Source organism: Lates calcarifer, linkage group LG7_2, assembly GCF_001640805.2.
Source record: "Lates calcarifer isolate ASB-BC8 linkage group LG7_2, TLL_Latcal_v3, whole genome shotgun sequence".
Classification (NCBI taxonomy): Eukaryota; Metazoa; Chordata; class Actinopteri; family Centropomidae; genus Lates; species Lates calcarifer.
Window position 1 is genome coordinate 1,736,679 of NC_066854.1, and position 22,214 is coordinate 1,758,892.

Consider the following 22,214-nt stretch of genomic DNA (forward strand, 5'->3'; position numbering starts at 1 on the left):
CTAATAAAACACATTAGGGAGGCACACTGTTGCACTGGGTGTCATGTTCCCTCGTTATCCTGACCATGGCCACTATTTTGACTGCTAGAATACTTACTAAAGCACCTAAAATGTATTAATCCACCATTGAAAATAGTTCCCAACAGATGCACTATTTCCTCCTGTTTGAGTAACGTCTGCTAAAAGCTACAGTGCCCAGCTGTTTTAGAGGATGTTGAGCTTTATGTTGAACCAAGATTTATGTCTTCAGCAGGAATGAATGCGCTTGTGCAAAGCCCCACAGACAGGGTAGAGAAGTAGCTGAGAGATGAACTAGCACAGTAAGAAAAATATAGAAAACTCCAGCCTAGTCCCTGAACATCAGCATCCCACATGAGCAAGTTAAATTCAACTAGGAACCCTTGACTATGAGCATATATTACTAACTCTTTTTTAATTTATTGGAGGCTATATGTCAGTGAAGTCTATGTTTTTCCCTAAATGCAGTCAGACATGGCTGTTAGCAGACTTGTGATAAAATCCCTGTACGTAAAAATCAAAGGTATACCAGAGTCTGCACTCCGGCTCAGACTCTGACAGCCGTAACCACACAGCACTTTAAGGTAGAGCAAGGTACAACCCTGCTGTTTTCTCAACGGCAGACTGAAATATGAATGAGCAGCCTATCTATACATCATGTTAGCTGACATGTTGTATTAAAATTTATGAATGACTTCATCAAAAAGCACTTTCTGCCAGACAGATTTGCCCTGACATCACAGTTACATGGCTGGTTGGAGCCTCAGATAAATGTGTGTGTGTGTGTGTCGATGGCTAAGTGTGAAATTATGTGTACTGTGTGAGCTGGTAGAGTGTGTAATCTGTGTTCACTGTGTGTGTGTGTGTTTGCTGTGCTTGTATTCAGGGAATCTGCATCCTAATTAAACCAAAATAAAAGCCTTTTAAAAGATTTTTGGTGCCTGTAATTAAATTTGGGAATTAAGACCATACATAAAATATGACAAACAGAATGTGAATAATTAATGAAAATAAAGTTAAACTATGTATAAAGCAGGTATATGTTTTTAAAAAACCAATGTATAACAACTCTGATTTTCTCAGGGCTTCAAGTCACATAATCGGAGACTTTTTCAGAGTCTGTGTTTCGATGTATAAGGCTAAAATGTAATACAAAAACAAGACAACAACAACTCAGCAACTAGTTAATGATTCAAACTGGTGGCAAAACTGTGTGTGTGTGGGTGTGTGTGTGTGTCTGTGCCACCACCAACCCCTCTTCAGGCTTTGGGTTATGAAATAATACCTGTCATCTGCCGCCTGCTGAACCCTGAAAAGGGGGCAGGTTTTCCAGGTCAGCCCGCCATCTGTCATCGCAGCCCTCTCCTGTTCCCGCACATTAGCACCTGATTGGCTGGAACCGTCCCTGGGTGGGCGGGGCCACCCGCGGACCCCCCGCCGGGACTCAGCAGAGGCAGTCACATGCGGACACACTGACAGTCGCAGACGAGGACGGAGACAACATGCACACGTGCTCATGCTGCGCACGCCTACAACAGTATGGACGTTCTGTACACACACAAGCACGGACACAAAAACACACACAGAGACACACAGAAGTGAATGAAAATGACATAATTCACACTTTTTCCAACAAGACAACAGCTAAATGACAAGGCAAAGACAAAACATTGTAAATGTCTGACAGCATGTTAAGATGTTTCAGTCATAGATGCATAAAAAACACTGTAATGTCCGCGTGGAGACAGTAATTAAACATTCAGAGCAGCACAAAGTTTCACACAGACACACTATTTCTCCCTCTCATCACGCAACATGAATCTGGAAACCTGGTGCACCACGACCACCTCCAAAACATGTCGGACCTGTGCATAATCCAGCAGGACATTATGTTTGTCAGCATAATGTAACTGGAAAACAACTGAGTGCTAAATAAATGTAATGTCGAGAAGACAGGGTGAGAATCAGAGCTGTATGTTGAGGCTTGAAGCAGGTATGTGACTGGTGGATGTAGAGAGGCAGCTAGAGTCAGGGAGAGAGACGGAGGAGACAGTTTTTTGGCAGCTTTCATATTAATTGTGTGTCCTTGTAGCCAAATCTCTGGCTCTTGACTCAGTTTTCAGATTCGTATTAGTTCATTAACACGCAAAGGGTGTAAATAAAACAACAGGAAAACATCACACAGTACTCTGATTGACAGGTGCTCTTCAGGGAAATAGATGCATATACACCTCACCACAAAGGTGGAGGTTAAATGATAGCTAACTGTACAGATTATTACTTTGTAATGTGTAAAAAAAAAAGCTCCATCCATTTCCTGCTTCTCTCCTTCCCTCTCTCCCTCCCTCCCTTCCTCCCTCGCTAGTTCAGCTGTCTGGTCAATGGGACCGGGGCAAGTAGCCAAGCATGTACAGCCAAGCCTCCCTCCCTCTCCTCCTCCTCCTCCTCCTCCACCTCCCTCCTCACCCTCCCCCTTCCTCTCCCATCCAGACGGCCTCCTGTTCAGCTGTGCTGCTCGCCGCAGGTTCCAGCCAGGTCAGATGTTCAACACGAGCGACAACATGTTCCCTCCTCACCGCTGTTTACCACGCCTGGCTGTCACGCCGGCAGCCCACCGATACGGGCTCCGGGAAAGGTCCAATACAGATTCTTTTCGGGATGAGGTCGCCGATAGTGAATTCAGAGTCATTTCACTGCAGAGTTTGGGTTTTGGCAGGTTGGAAAAGCCTCTGAAATGGCATTTACGACACAAAACCTCTCTACTAAAACCCAAACTAATGAAGTCCTGCTAATTAAACATTCATTCATTGCAGATTTTATAGACTTCCAGTGTAGCTGCAAACTGCGAGGATCTTCCATGATAACACTGTGTGGCTCTAACACAAGTTGTTACTGAAGATTTGCAGTATTTTTAAATATCTACCTAAAAAAGACAGAAATTATAGCACTAATTTCAAGATAATTGTTAATTCAACATCAATTTTTGAGTGAGTATGTATAGACCACAGATAAAAGCACATAGCATCAGGCTGGTTAGCTGTAATTCTATATTTATTTTCTTATTTTTAATCACATTAATCTTTAAACGTGTCATTTTTGGGACCTTTCCTCAGCCAGTTACTGTAACTACTGTACTAACAAACATAAGACAACTAACACTGTGTTTTCTAAGCGTCTCTAAAATGAGGAAAATGATAAAAATAGTCTTTTCTCTTTTAATGTAACTGTATATATAGTCAGATACTGTATATTTAGATTACAGAAATAAAGGTCATACACGCCACCATGGTCATACAGACTCATATGTTTTGTGGTTCAGTATGAGAGCAGCTAAATTACATAATTCTGTTTATGTTCCTGTACCTCCTGAACCAGACGTGAAAGGTCACTGTGGACTTTGTGGAATGAGCAGTAAATTTTTTTTTTTAGCACAACAGGTGTCGCACGTTAAGAAACACACACGACTAGGAGAGCACAGAAACACTTATCTGGATGTGAAACCTGTATTCTGAGGAACTATTTCAAAGATACAGCTTAAAAGAAAATGACTTGAATTTGCAGTTTTGCAGCTTTTAAACAGCTCTGGATGATCAAACAAAGGATCGTGCAAATTTAAAACTAAGACTCTAAAAACTATTTTGGTCACATGGTGACAACTGAGCAAACTCTGTACATGTAAGGAATAAAAATCCTTGAATCCACTGCACTGTTTCAGATTCCTCATTGAACCCATACTTGACATGTGAATGTCATATTTGTATGAGGAAATATCACTTCCTCTGTGAATCTCACTTTTTCCTTGTGCAATAACACACTGTATTTTCTGTCTGTCTCTCTCTCTCTCTTCAACACACACACACACACAGACACACACTGCAGCGGTGGCCTGTGTGCCCGAGTCAAAGGTGCAGGCCTGCATGCTAGCTGCCCAGGTGCAGAGCAGATAGGGTTGCAGCGCGTAAACGGCTAATTCCGGCACGGCTGTGGGAACGCCAGCTGCCCCCGTATTTCTCAAAATCTGAAATTGTTTTGGATTTGCGCGCCAACAGAAGGACTCGACATGCAAGAGTGAAAGCAGCTCGTTTCCTGTGTCTTCCCACGTCAATAAAATAACTGCTCGGTACCGTGGCAAAACCTAACTTCTGTTCTGCAGCCTCCCCTCCTCAACCCCCCGCCGTCTCCTCCTTCCCCTCCCTGTGTTTGATAGATGATACCGAATGTATTTGAGCTTTATCAAAGCAGGAGGACTCGAGCAGAAAATATGCATATGTTTGACCATTAAAGCCTCGCACAATATTGACTGTACTTTTTCAGGGAAGTCAAACGGTTTCACTATGTTTCTGTTCAATGTATGCAACCTTTAAACCTCCTGCACACTTGTTTCTCTAAACGAGATCACTCGCTTTTCAAGCCCTAACGAGATGTACTTTCCACAGTCCACATGACCTTTTAACCTTTTCCAAACTTGTCTTTGTTCTGCTGCTGCAAACACTCTTTTAGAGCTCATTTCCAAAACATCATGGTCTTTCTGGAAAATCAAATGATTATTAGGCTTTATCAGATACAATGGATCAGGGTTGGAGTGCTCTGCTACTGAAACAAAATCTACTGAAATTTCCTTTAAAAGTCAGAATAATCATTTTTTATTGAGTGGAATTTTTTTCTAAATCATTATTTAAAAGAAAAATAAAATCACCAATTTATCTTTCTTTTACTTTACTTTTTAAAAACTTTTTAAAACATAATTTACATATATTTTCTTTAATATATTTTTATTTTTCAAATTAAGTTACTTATAGTATATACTATATATTTATACTTTGTCCATTTTTTAAATATAAATTCTTAATTTTCTTCAATATTTTTTGCAAATTTCTTTCACATACTTTATCCTATACGTTGTTGTACTTGTTCTATATATTTTTGTCATTGTCATTTGTGTCATTTGTAGGTTATTTTATAAATTTTCCATGTTATCATTATGCTGTATATTTTGGATAAATTTTCAAATAATTTGTTGTAATCTAACACAGCTTTTTGAAGGTATTTTTATCCAGAAAAAACAAGTGTAACAAAAATAGTATTTAAAAAAAAGTTATACTTGTTACTCCATATAAATAAAGTACATTAAATATGTAAACACTGTTTATATATAAACATTTTCACCCAACGATTTGCATCTGGGTCCAAATTTGAATCTGCTGCTGTCATTTTAATCCCCAAAGATCACATGGAAACTTGTTGAGACGCAGCTAACTCAACAGCACAACAGATGCGTCAACATTCAACACTGTCGATGACACCGTGTGGCAGCAGAAACAAACCGACTGTTGATGTCGTTTCTGCGGCAGCTTGTGAATTTTTGGCGGGCAGATGTTCTTCGTCAGGCGTCGGTCGACCTGCGAGACGAGATGAAACAGTTTGGACGCCGCTTGACCTGCAGAGGGAAAAGGCTGCGGGGAGGACGGCTTGTCCCGGTGGCCCTCGGGAAGATTTGGTTTGTAGACGGATGGATGTGGACTGAGATCAGCAGAATGGCATCTGCTTTACACACCCACACACACACACACACATATACAGCCACACACACACACTGCTGAGATATTAGCATTCAGAGCAGAGCTGCAACTGAGCAGCTTTTCTGTGTATTTGTTCTTTTTTAAGTAACTAGGGAGCAAAATCACTTAACTTCACATGAAAAATTCCCCTTAACTTCTTCAACTACTGACTCTTCGGTGGTTCCATCACTGCGACCTCATGTCGGGCAACAAAGCAGTGTTTAAACTTACACATTTTTACTTGATGTCAAAGTTTCCAAAAAACAAATGCATCAGACTGAATTTGGAAGAAAAGTGTAGAAAAGGACATGCAGGATGTTGCAGCTTTAAAAAATGATCTGGTTACTGTGTATACTTAAAGCTGTGACACATAGTAAAGCATAGAACTTTATGCATCCTGTCCTGTCTTAGTTTGCTCTCCAGTGTTACACACTGGGACAGTGGAGTTGATGCTGTTAACTTGCATTATGGGTAATGCAGGATGCAGCATTTTTGGAGGTTGACTGAAATTCAACACATCTCTGCCTCTGCTGCTTCAACTCTGACCATTTTAACTTTTAAAATCTGTCTCTTTAAGGAAAACCAACAGTAAATCTGTGGAATTCCCCTTTAAGGGAAGAGACGGGATATAAATGTGATTTACCTGTGGAATCTGATACTGATATATAGTGGGCTGAAATTTAAAATGAAGCTCTATCATTTTTGAATGTTATACAACATGAATCACTAATGACAGAACTACCAAAACATCTGTGGGTATGAGTTATGGTATTCCCTTCCCAATTTGACCCTGATTTCACCCTCAAATTTCCCCTTAAATATGCAAAGTCTGAAAAAGTGACTAAAGATGAGAACTAAAACTGAATGTGTGACTGACACAGCATCTTATTCTGAATCTCTTTAAGGGAGGAAGTGAAGATTATTGTTCTGTGGGGGGAGCTGAACATGATACCTTAAATTTACCATCAACTACCTGACCTTAGATTTTCCTTTTCTGTTTAATTATGCTTATGTTAATTGAAATATTCAATCTGAAGATGCTGTGTATTGTTTCTGGTTCTACCATTGCATCAAAAGTGTCTGTGGATGTAAGGACTTTACAGGGGCTGTAACGTATAACGTATAACTGATTTTTCACCCTTAAATTTCCCCTGAAACCTGCAAGGACACATGAAGCTGATTAAAGGATCACAGGTAAATTCGGTCAGTGGTTATAGAGTCTTTAGCACCTGGCTCTTCTATATCTTAGAGATGTTTAAAAAAAGAACTTCAGGTGATAATTGTCCCTGAATATATAAATGAACTCTTCATTTGCTCCATTTTTCTTTCCCACCAATTAGAGATGTCTGTGGTGGCAGAGCACCACATTGCACTCTTGGACCTTCGTCAACGGGGGGATGAGGCGATTCTCTGCTCGTGTGAAACGGTGCTGGCAGTCTCCGCCGCTCGCATTCATTCCACACATAAACTCCTCTTTTTTTTTTCTTTTTCTTTTTTTTTTTTTTTTGCGGTTTCCTCCCCCGGCGATGCAGACAGCACAATAGTCTCACTGAGCGGTGACGATTAACACATAAAAGCGACACGGGGAATCTCGCTGCTAGATACTAGCGCACATGAGAGGGCAAAGCATTCATACCATGCCAAGAACTTCAGTGGGAGCCCCCTCTATCTGATTGGTGATCTTTTGTTTTGGCGTTGCCCTCAATTCAGGGGAACGTGCCCAATCAGATTACGGAGAGGGAGGCAGAGCGAGACGACAATCGCTATTTTCTATTTACTCCGTCTATCTCCAAACGGCTTCACTTAAGGCGGCCACAGATAAGTCAAGTCTCCATCTCGGTTCTTCAACTTTTATCCCACCCCCACCCCTCTCCTTCCTTCAAGTAGATTTGGTTTGCACAGTGGTGCTCAGACACTAATGCTGGATTAAATTCAAACTAGAGCACAATCAGATATTCTTGTGAGTTCAGGGTTTTTAATCCAAAACTTCAACCCCTGACACAAGTGACAGGTAATCTCAGGAAACTATTTACGAAACAAAATGAAGACAAATGAAGGATCATTGCTTGAATTACGTCTCCTGTCAACAAAATAAAGACACGTTTTGGTCTACAAGGACCTCATCTTAAAAAGAAGTGGGGCACTAGGCCCATTCAATCTGTATTTCAGGCCTTTTTGTATTATATAATATATTCTAATCATGGTAAGTCTATATAAAGTCAAGTTTATCGCTCTGTAATTTGACCTGCTTTTGTAATTTCTGTTTAAGATCCTTATTTTTTTGTCAACAGGAAACAACAAACAACAGGAAATTAAGACGTCTGAGTTGTGTAAAGCAGTGATAACACACACCTGCAACCCCTCCCTAACAGTTCTTATGTGATTTCTAATGAGACCAAATACTGTAACCATCACAACAGGAGCCTGCAGGAACCAAAAAGGTCACCCTGAAAGTGATCAACAATCATCTATAAAGTCTATTCACTCAGCTAACACTGACTTAATGATGACAAGATGTGAAAGCTGCAGCAGCAATAACTACAGGGCCACGAGTGCCTGAAATGCTCTGCATGTGTTTTTGAAATTAATATCTGCGGTTGATATTTCAATATGGTTGCACTGAATTCCAGTCTGTATAACTCTGATTAACTCCTTTGATTTCATGCTGTTATATAAAAAAACACTGCTATTTTTTCAGTGTTGTTTCCTGTCAGAAACTTTTCTTTTTAAAATTACAGCCAATTTTTTTTTTTTTTTTGTGCTGTCAACTTCTCTATAAGACTTTAAATCATCTTTTTACACACGATCCAAAGCTGATGTTTGTCCAGAACTGAAACAAGAGTAAATGAGAAACAGTGATGTGTGTCTGTGAGTTGTCTGTTTTCTGAATCAGCAGTGGTTGTGGCACGTTTCCATTCTGGCTCAGACTTTCTGCCTGTTTTGATCCGAGTTTCAGTTCTGGTGTGAACTGGACTTCAGGTAAGTTGCTAACCTCTGTAGCTCCTGTTTGATAGTAACATTAAAACAGATATTTTCAGTTTGATTAGACACTTTATTGGATGACTCTTCATCTTTTATTCTTTTAGAATCATTTTATATCAAAACCTCACAAATGACTGAGAGTGCCACGTTTGCTGAGTGAATAGAGACGAATCACTGACCTCAAGTCTGCATTTCTGCATTATACTGCACTATATAATTATATTACTTTACATACGTGATGCTAAGATGTGTATAAAAAATGCAAATGAGTGCATATTTTACTGATTATGTTAATGATGATATAATGTGATTATGTGTGTATATATTAGTGTCATCGGTTTATTAATATTACATGATAATGATGTCATTAGAGCATTATATTTAGACATATGTTGTAAACAGATTATTATAGAGATTCATTATGCTATATAGTATATTTGTGCATATTTATATATATATATATTTGACATATTTTAATGGTGTGATGTATTGGCAGATAGTAATGCTGTTAGAATATATATGAATATATTTCTGTATGTACTGAATCAAATGTAATGCGATGCACTGCAAACATGAATCGATATATAGAGTCAGATATGATGGTATTGGCGGTTTATAGTCTGGAATGTAAACTGTATATTGAGTAAAGAAGGGTGTGAACTGCAGCAAAATATTTCTAAACTCAGTGTTATCAGTAAAAATCTGATTCGGAGATAAGTGCAGACATTCTTCTGAGTCACTGTGCAGATTTGTTTTTAGATTAAACGGACAGTGATTGATGGTTGATCTTTAAAGTCGAAGCACAGAGTGACTCAGAACTTCTGCTGTGTTTGATATTTTCATACTTTACTGCAGCTATTGATCAACTTACTGGTTAAACTGTTTTTGTCTAAAAGAGGTCATACTTTTACATTTAAATGTCAGAAGTAGATCATGCATTTCTGATATGACGGCTATGATGCAGTATTTATAACAACTAAACAATAATGAATATTTGAGGGAAAAAGGCATTAAATGGTCAAATTTAAAGACTTAAAACTTAAAAGATGAAGACATTAAACATTAAATCCAATCTATGTTAAGACAAAAGGTTGAGAAGAAAATACTAAAAAGATTTCATTATTAAGGTCACAGCCTCCCTCACAAAAAATAAAAAATAAATAAGAAGAAAGATCTTCAAATATTCCAGTGCAGGAGTCTGTGGTAATTAATGCTGCTTCCTCTCCTGCAGTATTTACATTTTGATGGTCTAACAGTACAATTAGAGCTTCTGAAATACTGTCCAGAGCAGACTTGGCTGTCAGGATATGTGTGTGTGCGTGTGTGTGTGTGTAGTAGGGGGGTGTTCCACTACCTCAAGTGGGATTTACAAGCCAAAGCTTCTTGTTGATGTCGCCACTGTTGGGAGGGGACCAGACTATACGGACTGACCAAGTCCACTTACAATCAGTGTTAAGACATAAATAATACATGTGTCCAGGCTTCTCACTATTTGAGTTTATTGCTCACACCTGATTAAAAAAGGCTAAAAAATAGAAACACTTCAGTTTTTCAAAAGGTCAAATTTTGTGACCCTGAAGTGGGTGGGATTCATTCATCATCTAAACTCAACTTAGACCCAAAGGTGCCTCTAATTAGTGCTGAGTGATACTGAAAAATGTCAAAACATGACAATATTTTTGTCTGAATGTGGCAATATTTTAAAGATAACCGTTGATGCCCCCAAAAACACTCTAAGTATTGTTAATTTCAAGATCAATATTGTCTAATCTCACTGTAATTCAGCATGGAAGACAAATATTTTAGCCTTATCATGATACAATGGTACCTAAAGCTCCAGATGATATTATATCAAATAATATTTAATCAATAAATGGCCCAGGTCAACCTATAAAAATTACAGACCATCCATCTTTGACTCAGAACAACTCAGACAGGAAAAGCGATGATGAAGATGACGACAGATTAAATTATTTATATCTCTAGTTTTACTCTGTCTCACTCTAATCGCTATCAAAGCAAAAGAAAATGAGAAAAAAGTGATTTTTCCAGTTATGATATTGAGTTTAAATAAATATTTACAAAATAAGGAAAATTATCATCTTAAAAATGGACGTCACAAAATAAATTACAAAATAAAATAAAGCAGATACTACACATACACTAAACATATATTAAAGTTAAATATTTTCTCTGCAAATATTTACATAGATATGTGTATTTTTATGGCTACTGATTTTTATTGTGGATCATTTTTTTAAAATTTAAATAGGATATAAAATTATCCAAACATGAATGTAATGTGCTGGTTTCCTTAGACTCTGGATAAAGGAAAAATATATTGCATAATGTTTATAGTACTGTGCATGCATGTCTGTGAGTCTGTGTTACTGCACAATATTTTGGTTTCATTTTAAAAATGATTCTTGGTATAAATTTGAAACTTTATTAGGAAACACAATTCATAGACATTTGCCACAAGAGCATGTTCCAGTATCTTTTATGAAGGAAAAACCACAAAATCTTTATTAGATTTTGACCAAAATGAGCTTCTGAGGCGCTGATAATGACGCCAATATTAGTCCATATTTTGTGCAAATGTTAAGTATTGTTAAATTTGATCATGTTGATGATTATTCACTGTTTATCCCAGATTCTTCTCCTCATTAAGGCAGAAAAGCCTTGATATTTCATTTAGACCATCACAGGACACTAAAACTCTCCAGTGAAACCAGACTGGTGAAATTATTTAAGAGCTGGAAGCACTTTAAATAACAGTGACACTCTTAATTCATTCAACACTGTGTCTAAATGAACTGTAAGTTTACTAAAAACGCAAAAAATCGAATCAGAAAGTTGAGATTTTTCTGTTTTTGTCTTGCTATGATGCCAGAGGAGCGTCCTTTGTGTCTGATATTTAATGAAAATCAACACTGGTCAGTTTTTTTTGCGTGAAGAACAGAGGGTGAGCAGTGTTTGGAGGCTGAGCAGGCACAGTGAGAGACGGTTTTTAAACTGTAGGGTGCAGCAGTCGTCTTTCAAACAGGACAAGCTGGAAGCAGCCGCAGAGCCGAGCTGAGCTGAGCTGAGCGGAGAGCTGGAGGTGGAGGAGGCAGAGCAGACCGAGGCCTGAACACAAGAACCACTATCGCTCCGAAATGAAGAGGAGGAGGAGGAGGAGTGAGGGGGGTGATGTGTAATTACAGACTACATACCAACACCCCGTCGTAATTTACATTACTTGATGTCATGGAAAAATATTAGATGAAGATTGTTTTTATCCGCAGTCAGTAACACGACGGAGGGAATCCAGGCGAGTGATGCAGGATGGGAATTTGCTCACACACACACAGACCCACACAAACACAGACACACACATATCTAAACAGGCCACTTGACCACTTAAGTTGCAGTGATTATGCCATTAACTGACATGAACCTTCAGCCAATTCACAGCGTCACTGACAAGCAGCCAATCACGGGACGAGACGGACATTTGGCGTTTCACATACAGTCTGCTGAATGAAACGATTAATGGAGAGGCTGTTTCAATTTAATGCCGTTCCTTCAATTGTTGCTTTCATTCTGTTTTTTCTGTCTGCTACACTGTCATGTCATCTGTGTCCTTTTGTCTGGATTTTTTAAATCTTACATAACGTTTATAATGTGTTTATATTTTCCTGTATGTGTTTTCATTTCAAAATAAGCTCAGGGACCCTTGTATTCAATTTTAAGCAATAAATCTTTTTTTTTAGCTGCAGTTTTGTGTTGATCATCTTTACATTTTTTCCTGCTTTAATGCCAAAGCAGAACATGCACTCAGTAACCTAACCCAAATCTATATTTACATGAGGGTGGAGAGCCTTCTTGTGTCATATCCAAACCATCACTGAAACTCTCAAAACTTTTTAGGCTTCAAAATACAGCTGCAGCTACAGTACTGATGTGAAATTTGCTGAATTTAGTTTCTAAAATGGCAGAAAATGGCAAAAAAAAAGGACTGCAAGCAAAATATTTGAATTATAATTTAAGAAATCTGAATTCTTGCAAAATAGTTAAGTAAAATGAATTTCTGATCAGAATCAGAACAGTTGGTGAGAAAGTTTCTGTTGATTCATTTAATCAGCAAATTGTTTCAGCACTACTTAGAGCTCTTTAAGCTGAAGACATATGAAGCCTTTTGAACAAACAATAAATTTACCCAAACAGTACAGAGCAATGTGGTGGTTCAGAAAATGTTTGAAGAAAATTAAATGTCATGTTGAGTTTCTAAACTTTTTTTTAGCCCAAATTTCTTCCAATTTGATGATAGAACAGGTGATAAATTGCAAATGGGTTATTCATTTTGTAGTTAACACATTTTTGAGGAATGTGTTTATAGTGAATTGAAATATGTCCTAAGTTTGACTCTATGTTACATTGTTTCTTGGGATGAATAACCCAAACTAGCTGAAAAGTAATCACATTCCACGGCTGTTTCAGTATTTCAGAGGATTACATGCCTGCTTACAATTACAAGCAGGTAGTCACTAATCTGTACTGGTTCATTCTGAAAGCAGCACACTCGTGCAGTGAAAGCTTTCGAGGTGTTTGCGATGGATAAGGTGGGCTGTTTACTGCTTGTCTTATCGGTGATACTGTTCAGAACGAGACCAGAATTGATCCATATTAGCAGAGGTGCAAAGTTCAAGTGGGCCTCAGGGTATTGATTTTGGGAAGTTTATGCCAAATATTGAGAGTGAAGCTGTTGAATCGTCTCAGAGCAGAAATATGCACAAGTTTGATCTGCGGCTTGATGTTTCAAAGGGGTGAAATGTCCATGCTGACTATTCCAGCCCAAACATACAGTATATATGGATTCTGCGTTTCTAACTTAAATGAAAACATGGACATCTTCACTCGTGTAGAAACTCAAAGTGACACTGATGCTTTATCAGTATATATAACAGTTAGCGTGGTTATCACACTTTAGTCTACAAAACATCTTCCCTTTCCTTCCTCTATGGAAGCCCTGAAGTGACACAACTCAATTGAAACCAATACATCGAGCAGATTTTTGTTTTTTTTTGCATATGACTATCGGTCAATATTTGATAAAATAAATCAATAAATCTAAAAGTTATTTTCAAATGATTGTTTTTTATATTCATCTTTTTTTACATTAAAATTCTGATTACTGTATTCCCTAATAAACAAGATCCTCTTGCAGTGATCACAGCTTGTGAAAATTCTTGTAATATTAAAAGGCGAAGAGAGAAATGGCAGAAAAATGCAATTTAAGATGATCATTATGCTTCAAGTAAACAAATAATTGTTAAACTACAGTGTTTGTGCTCCTAATGGTGTTTTAATCCTATTTTCACTTTCCTTTTTGACAATAAAAATAAACACCAATGAATTTGTGGTTTAAAAAAGAATGATGATCCTATGTCATACATCATATATACATATGGGAAATGAACTTTCAATTTGATTGAATGCTTTCAATTTAAAGTCTGCCCTGGACATCCATACCCAAAGGCCAACACTGCATATGAGAACATCCTTTTCCAGCATGCTCTTACCTTTTCATCTTCTCACAGCTGAACCAGCACCTGAAAAAGACAAAAGGTAGAGTCTCTTTAAGCACACAATCCACAAATGACACTGACATGGACGTGCACAGCAGCTGTCACATGAAGAAGACACATTAGTAAATAACAGCGGGTTGATAACGGTGAAAATGCACCATCAAATGTACTTCATAATGCTTTACTGCTGCCATTCGCTGACATTTATATATCACTTTTTAGTGGTGGGCCAATGAAACGCCGGCTTTGAAATAAAGTCGGCCATGATTCATGTCTCTGCTGTGTCAGTCTTACATTAATATTATGACCATATCCATCATGTCGGCCATCTATAATGAACAGATGCTGTAAAACACAATTTGGCATGACAAGAAGGAGAGGTGGAGGGAGAGTGTTTCATTGATGGCAGTGTGTTGCTGGGCAGTGGAGCTCGAAACAGCGTGAATCTGCAGAAGAAGTCAGGAATTCTCCTTAACTCATGAAATCCTGAAGGTAAGGTGACAAGTGTTTTAAGAGATAAGGAAAGAAAAATAAACACAAAATGAGCATTGGGTGCTGCAGGTACAGAGACCGTGATCAGGTTACTCTATCTTTGGCTTTTGGTGTTATCTCGCTCAGTGGTTCCAAAACTTTGCAATCGCTCACAGCCACCCCTTGTCACAGCATAAGTGTTGTTTCACAGCATTTAAATGACTTTATTTCAAGGTGAAACATGTTCTAATTGCATGTTGAAATAGTCACTGAAAAGCTGTAACTTTTCAGCCAAGATTAGCTCCGTTTTAACCTGAGATGACCTGAGAATGACTCTACATTTAGTTGTTGGATTTGGTGAACTCACAGAAGGAGAGCATGCAGGTGTGAATGAGTATATAAACATTTAGTGATCAAATACATTCCTAAACTGCATGAATCAAGCTCATTCCATCTGCCCATTAAAGTAATGAAAAGAGGTTAAAGACAAAGGTAGATGCTATATGTTTTGTTCCTTTGCACAACTCTTACATGGCAGACAACAGCCTTGTTTAGATTCCATCATCTTCCCATAAGGAAAACTGAGAACGGAGGGTTCACATCACACCCGACACCAAAAATACTCCCCAGCGCCTGCACTATATTTGATCAGCAGTGTACTATTTTGTGGCCAGACCACATGCAGTGGTTGTAGGTGTCTTCTGTCATCTTACATTGTGGGCAGAGACTGGATATTATTTTCATGTCTTCAACTGGGAGATGTGAAGTCTTCTCTAGGCTGCTGCTCCAACAGATTCTTTTAGCATTTTGCCAGATTTCACGCCACGTCTCAGCTGTGATTTCTACACTGAGATCGTTCTCCCGCATCTGTTTAGTAGCCTGTGTGATAACGCAGGTGGTGGCAATCAGTACCAACTCTAATATTTTGAAGAGGAATGTCTGTTTGTGTGTGTTTGTGCTCCGGAGAATGGCCAATAAAGCTCAACTGGGCTTCTAAAAATGAAGTGCGAGTTAAAGTAGAGTCTGTTTTTGAGGGAGAAATTATTCGAAGCGACATTTTATTCTTCTACTTAAAAGTGAATGGCACAAGCTGTTGTGCGTGCTCCCAAATTTACACCTTATGGGAATCACTTCATTCATAAATATCCAGGACAGCCATCAGCTCAGGTGAGATAAAAGAAAAAAAAGGTCAAATTGAAGCTGTTCTGTGAAATCAAGGAGAGAAAAGTGCCTCCCAGTGAAATAATCCAATTATGTACCAAATTCTACTTCTCCATCCTAACCCCAACCTCTACCCCTTACATTGCTCATTCTCACAACAGTTTGCCTCTAAAAACGCAGTATTTCAAAAATGCTAATTTCCTAAATGTGTTTGCCTGACTGCGTCCACAGCGCTGATGAAGGTGCATATTTCTCCCTCCCCTCGAACACTTTCATTTCCCCTCGCATCCCGTTGAAAATTACACACAGCCTTGTTTTGTATGCAAAGATACCTCTCTTGCTCAGGGAAATTTTATTTGTACGCCGTCTTTCCTGCTAATGCAACAAATGAGAAATGGCGATCCGGGCCTCGGGAAATGCTCAGGACCGGCAACTGGCACTGTGATGTTTGAGCATAAGCCTCTCCTTTAAAAAAGCGTGTTGATTCTCCATACCCCAATATTGACCGACCGTCTCTGTTTGATGTATGCATGCCCCTCACCCCCCTCCACATACACACACATTCATAAACTCCCCCACTGCCATGCAAACCCAATGTTTGGGCTTAACTTGTTAGTTCTGCTTCTGCTGATGCCCCGAGATATTAGTGTACGATCGACTGTTGTGATGGACCGACCGACTGTCTGTCTGTCTGAGAGTTTGCACACGCTCACTGGTGGGTGACGGATGTACTGTAGCGTCTAGCAGCACAGACCTTGTCATGTTCATATGTTTACAGTGAGAAGAATGAGGGAGTAGCATGTCTGTATTTCAGCAGCAGTGCACATATACATCCATGAATGAACTTTTTTGCAAATGAAAAAGTGCTAGAATAAGATTTAAATATTTTCTTAATGCCAAAGACTGAGTTTGTCATTAAGTGCACAGGTTTAAACAACAACTAACACTTAATGTCATATTTAGGTATGAATAGTACACCTACAATTGGCTTGTTAACATTGATGGACATATCAGAGCTAATCAGATCAAATGCATTCATAAATTTGCTGTGATTTGATTGATTAAAAGATTCATTCACCCAAATTACAAATTCTATTTTTTTACCCAGGTTCAGGTATACACCTCTAAAACTTCAAGTCTGACTGTAATACAGTTATTTGTAGTGTTCACAGCAATGAAAACTGCAACAGCAATGTGTTTTCCCAGAAATAATTTCCCACTTTCTCACTATAATTGTAAAAAAAACACAATGCTGGTGTTCGCTGGAACTACTCTCTTCTGAAGAAATATGTCCTTTCAAATCTCCTGACAGTGAACCTGTCCAAGCAAAACCACACTATCTGCATGGCTTAGTGCCATTATAAATAATTGAGAAAACATGTTTTTATTGTAATCTGAATGACCTGACCCGTGCACCAGGACGAACTTAAAAACAGACACAAAGAGAGAAACACTTGAAATTGCATGAATTATATACTGTAGAATCACAGGTTGAATAATAAAGTCATAGCTGATATGCTTATGTATAGTTATACTGCTTGTAGTTGGAAACCACCTGCTTTGGATACACTGGACCAAAAATACAGTATATTCAAGGTGAGGGGGAAAATATGGCACCAAAAGTTAAACAAACTGAAGACAGCACCTGATCTGTTGTACAAAACCATGAGTGTGGACAGAACGAGCGACAGTGAACACACTAAGAACATGTCGTGAAAATATTTGTACGCCGAGTTCTCTCGGTGCCTCTCCAGTGGCAGAGAGTGCTGTTATTAAAACAGAAATATCAACATAACAGATAGGTATCTCCTTCAGATTGAAGATAATCCCCGCTGAGGCTCTGCGCCAAGATATCGTGAGCTGCTGCGAAGTTATCTCACCAGGAAAAAATCCTTGTTTACTAAAGTGGCTAAACAGTGTAAACCTAATTACTCTGAACTAGGTCAGAAATCTGCTACTGAGTAAAGAGTAATCAAACTGAATATTTAATAGTGCACACTACACCCCCCCCCATCCAAAAAAAAAAAAAAAAAAAAGAGCAGACTGTACTGTATCTCTATCTGTTTTTACCTTTCCATAAACTGTTCACAGACTTCCTGCCTGTCTGTAATTTGTTAATCGAATCACCTGATGAGAGTTCTGCAGTCTGGTTGTGATAAAGAAGGAAAGAGGAGGGGGTCTCTATTAATAGATCAGTAGACTTGTGGCCTGCAGATGACAGGAAGAGGGGCCTGTCATGAGGAATGCCTTTGTTATTTTCCATCCAGGGAGGAAATGAATTTCTTGTGATTTTTCAGAAATGCTGCCCGTGGGCGCAGGCGTCGCCGCTTCGAGGCTCAGGGAGAAACAGACTGAAAGAGACAGGAGAGTCAGTTGATGATGTGATGATGAGCGCTTTTCAGTTTTGATGTGTCTGTCGCAGAGAGGATCGGTCTCAAAGAGGTTGGAGGAGGACGGGCTCGTGTTTAAAAGGTTTGGAGATGGAGCAAGCTTCAGTGTGGGAGGCCCGTCCCTCTCTCCAAACCGTCTCTGTGAAGTCCAAGAACGTATTGTGTCATCATTTGATGTCCCTGTTGGAGAGCGATGAAGAACACCCGTCAGTTTGCTTTGAACACATCCCTCGATGCAACAACTTTTCCATGATGGAATCAATCTTTGATGCACACGGCCAAACCTTGAGCTAATGTATGTTGGCGGTGTAAAAGTTGTTTCAGTATAGTAAAGGGTTTGGTTAAGCTGTAATGAGCTGTTCTACTCGACCTAGGAAGGTAAAGCAGCAAAACAGCACCAATAACTGATAAATCCCGATGGGTTACGATGAACTTGTCCCCTTCAAATATTCAGAGTCCAGTTCATTTGTCCTTTCTAGTAGACTATTGTTCCTTGATACACTCTGCTTTAATTGGTGTTGAGATCTCTCCATTGTAAGCGGAGCAGGGTGGGGCTGTTCACACTGAAATTACAAAGTCGATTACCATGATAATAAAATGTGTCCACTCTGTAAAGAGACCATGTGGTCTATGAAAGGACGGCCAGTTCCGCCAGCTCTTATTGGTGTAGTCTGGTTTGGCTGCAGCTCCCCTTGTTCTTGGAACCGGTATCAAATGGCACATGAACACTATAATCGGAGCAATTTTCCAAACATCTTCAACTTCCACTGCACAGAAACGGATCCAGGAGTGCGGCAACAAAACCGGGCCTTATGTCAACTTCTGATTCCAAAACGTTAATGATCTAGATCAAAAGGAGCTTCAGAGACGACTTGCTTTTGTGTTTTCCGAGTCCTTTTCAAACGCTGCCTTTGAAGGTTGAATACATGCCCAGAAAATGGTTTGATTAAACAGGTATGTGGGATGGTTAAACATATTGAAGACACTAATTACTACTGAACGCTCTGTGGTGTGGGGCGCTGGATGAGGATGTGGAGGAAAGGCCGCTGGGCTCAGGCAGAAAGCCGTTTTTGAAATCGAGCGGATCCAACAAACACAATCTACATTATTTCATATGAAATTAATGTCATTTGTCTTATTTTCATCATGGACAGGGAGAGTTTTCCGCCCTGCAGCCTGTGTCAGCTTCTGTGGGGGAGAGACCCACTTCCAACAAGTTTGAGGGTTAAGGGAAGATAAACACTTCTTGAAAAAAGACTTTAACTTTCAAATGACATCTTTTTATGTTGTTTCAGACTTGAAACAGTGACAATCAGAATGACTTTTGGATTGAGGCACCTGTGCTTTATGAGCAGCAGTCAGCTTTGTCCGAGTTTTGCTACCCAAACCAACACCCGATACTTGGGAGGGATTGTGTTTGGCCTGGATGAGTTTGAAATGATCTCTTCTCTCTTTGTCAAGCAAGATTAGCAGTTCCCAGTGGGAGAAAAGGAGTGCAGCAAATATGTTTTTTAGCCAGACAAATTTAAGGTCAGTGATGAAAGAAATCAAGTAAAAACATTTCTCTTGGTTTCAGGTAGGGTCAGGCTTCAAATGACGTAGTACCGGACATGTTCAGTTCTATCAGGACTAAAAGATACAGGCTGTGTTAGAGTCTCAGTCTAGAAGTCTTGAATTTATGGACTCAGCGTGCCCTGGGTTTGCCTCTCAGGCTACATAAAAGCAGCCCTTGTAATCTGATAAGGACCTTGCTGGAGCTGGATGCATTCATACTCATAAGACAGAAACTAATGATGCACTGCTAATTGATTTGTTAGACATGTGGAAGGTACAATGACCAAATTCATAATAATTTCCTGTACATGTTTGTGATCTGAATGTAGGTAAATGTGGCATTTACCCATGGAGCCAAACCTATGCTCATGTGATTGTTGAACTTTGCTGTAGTGTTTTGTAAACTAACTGTGATCGACCTGAGAATTAAAGTCCTATTTTCCATGTGCTGTTTACAGTCTTATGTTGACCTCCTGAACATGCTCTACATGAATAATTACATTAAAAGACTACACATGATTGCACATTTGTGTAATTATTCATAGTTTTGAGCCATTTTGATTTAAATAAATCATAGGTGAGTCCCTCCTCTGACCCCCCCTGGCATTTGACTTTGGTTTAGGTCCCTCTTTGCACGATTTCTCTGCTGTGATGTGGACCGAGAACACTTTTGACACATCTCTCGAAACACACTTCTAATTTGTCCCCCAGGCGCTGGTTATGACGCGAGCTGACACTGAGGTCTGACAACATGACTTCTTTCCTCCTCTGGCCAAAGCTGCCGCAAAGCTGCAGCCTCACCCGCCTCCAGACTGGAGAATCGGGGTGTCTTACGATTGAGTTGTTCCCCTCCCCTTTTGGGACATCGGTTTGAATTAACGCCACCGCTGTCTGACTCTTTAGGCATCGCCGCTGACAGCTTGAGCGCTCACACACACCAGGTGCTTCTGTCTCCACCGAGGTGCCTATGACACCTACCTGTTTTTTAGTCCCCGACCTGTCAAGGGAGCCAGATTTAATTAACGTAATGATCAAAGCAGGAAAAGCAAGTTTAGCCCTGAGGTAGCAATCCCAGTGAGCCGCGCTCGCTTGCTAATTATTTAGCATTAAGGTAGACGGCACTTAGGCATACATGACTACTTCAAAGATTTGATTGGGGTTTAGTTCGTTACAACAGCAAAGCGCCTGGAGGAGCCGGTGGTGACATCAAAACATCAGTGTGGATAAATCTGCTGGTGTAAAGCATCTCGCTCTCAGCCACCAGGTAACCTTTCTTTATCCTCTCTGACAACGCCTGTTCACAACAAACATCAGCTGTGTGAATTTAAATGAAGGGACGCGGGGGCAAGTTCAGGATGCGATGAAGAGAGAGATGAAAGTTTTATTTTAGGGTGCTGAGAAGAGAGGCTGAGCGCCCTGACCGCAGTTTAAGGTGACCCTGAGGAACAGCATGCTGCTGCCACAGCTTGTCAGCTCTAGCTGCAAATGAACTCTGGGAGAAGGATGAAATATAATAAAAGTACATCAAAAATATGGAAATTAAGAGTTGTAGAACTCATGTGGTTACAGGCAACAAGCATAATCAGAATTCCTTTACAGTTAGTTTTGGTGTTGTGATTACTTCCAGTCTATTTTGATTTCACATGACTTTTTCTTGTGCTTAATTTGACAGTTTTGTGGGAAAATTATATCCTGACAATTAACCTGTTCAAAGGCCCAAACACTTTAAACCTCAAATTTCTAAAGATACTAAATATTTTAGACTAAATTTAGTGTAAAGTGTATAAAATGATGTGTTAGTATCCAAAAATGAGATGTTTGATGTGATGCCTTAAAGCAGGTGTGATGATTGGTGACTTCGATCAGCTCCAGTTCTACTTCTGCTGCTCCACATATTATTTGTTGTTGCTTTCATACAGAGTTTGGCTCCAAGGCAAAGCAACATCCATTCATCTTCACTTGTGTGACTGTTATAGATAAATGAAGTGACTTCAATTCAGATTAAGTCGTTCTTCCTCTGTTTCGCTTTTGTTTTCGCTCACTTTGGGAAGATTTGTGGTTTGATATGTTGTAAAGCAAACAGAATGGACATTAGTGGAGTCCAATGACTACACTGTTTGCCAGAAACCACCGTTTCTGCTACTGCCAGGAAAAACTGTTTCTTTCCAAGGCTGTTTCAATGACGAATTCAACCATTCTCTCTGTAATTTTGGACAATATAATCCTCAATTTGCATAAAACAAATTGTTGTTCATTTTAGTTTACATGCCAGAGAGCTCATGGTGTTGCAAACTCAGTTTAATATCTTACATTTTATAAAGTCTTAAGATTATTTTATGCCCTGGGTTGAAAAATGTAGACTTCTATCTCGACACATGTTGGTTCATATGTATACAAACTGTCCTAGATCCCTCAAGAGAGATGTTGCATCTTTAAATTGCATTATGACAATTACTTGTGCTAACTTACTTCTTCTTATTGGGTGGTCAGGTGTCTGCTTCTGCCTCAGG

General features: G+C 39.3%; 1 protein-coding gene across 4 annotated transcripts in view; it reads right to left on the minus strand.

Annotated features, from left to right (window-relative positions):
- The window catches only part of LOC108873107 (SLAIN motif-containing protein 1), a 148,277-nt gene that overhangs the window by 59,305 nt on the left and 66,758 nt on the right, over window positions 1–22,214 (minus strand). For all 4 annotated transcript variants that reach the window (XR_007809122.1, XM_051066088.1, XM_051066089.1 and 1 more), the window contains 2 exons: window positions 14,123–14,152; window positions 1,304–1,566 (listed from right to left, as the gene is read on the minus strand). The gene's annotated coding sequence lies outside the window, so the exon portion shown is untranslated. The remainder of the gene's footprint in view (window positions 1–1,303; window positions 1,567–14,122; window positions 14,153–22,214) is intronic.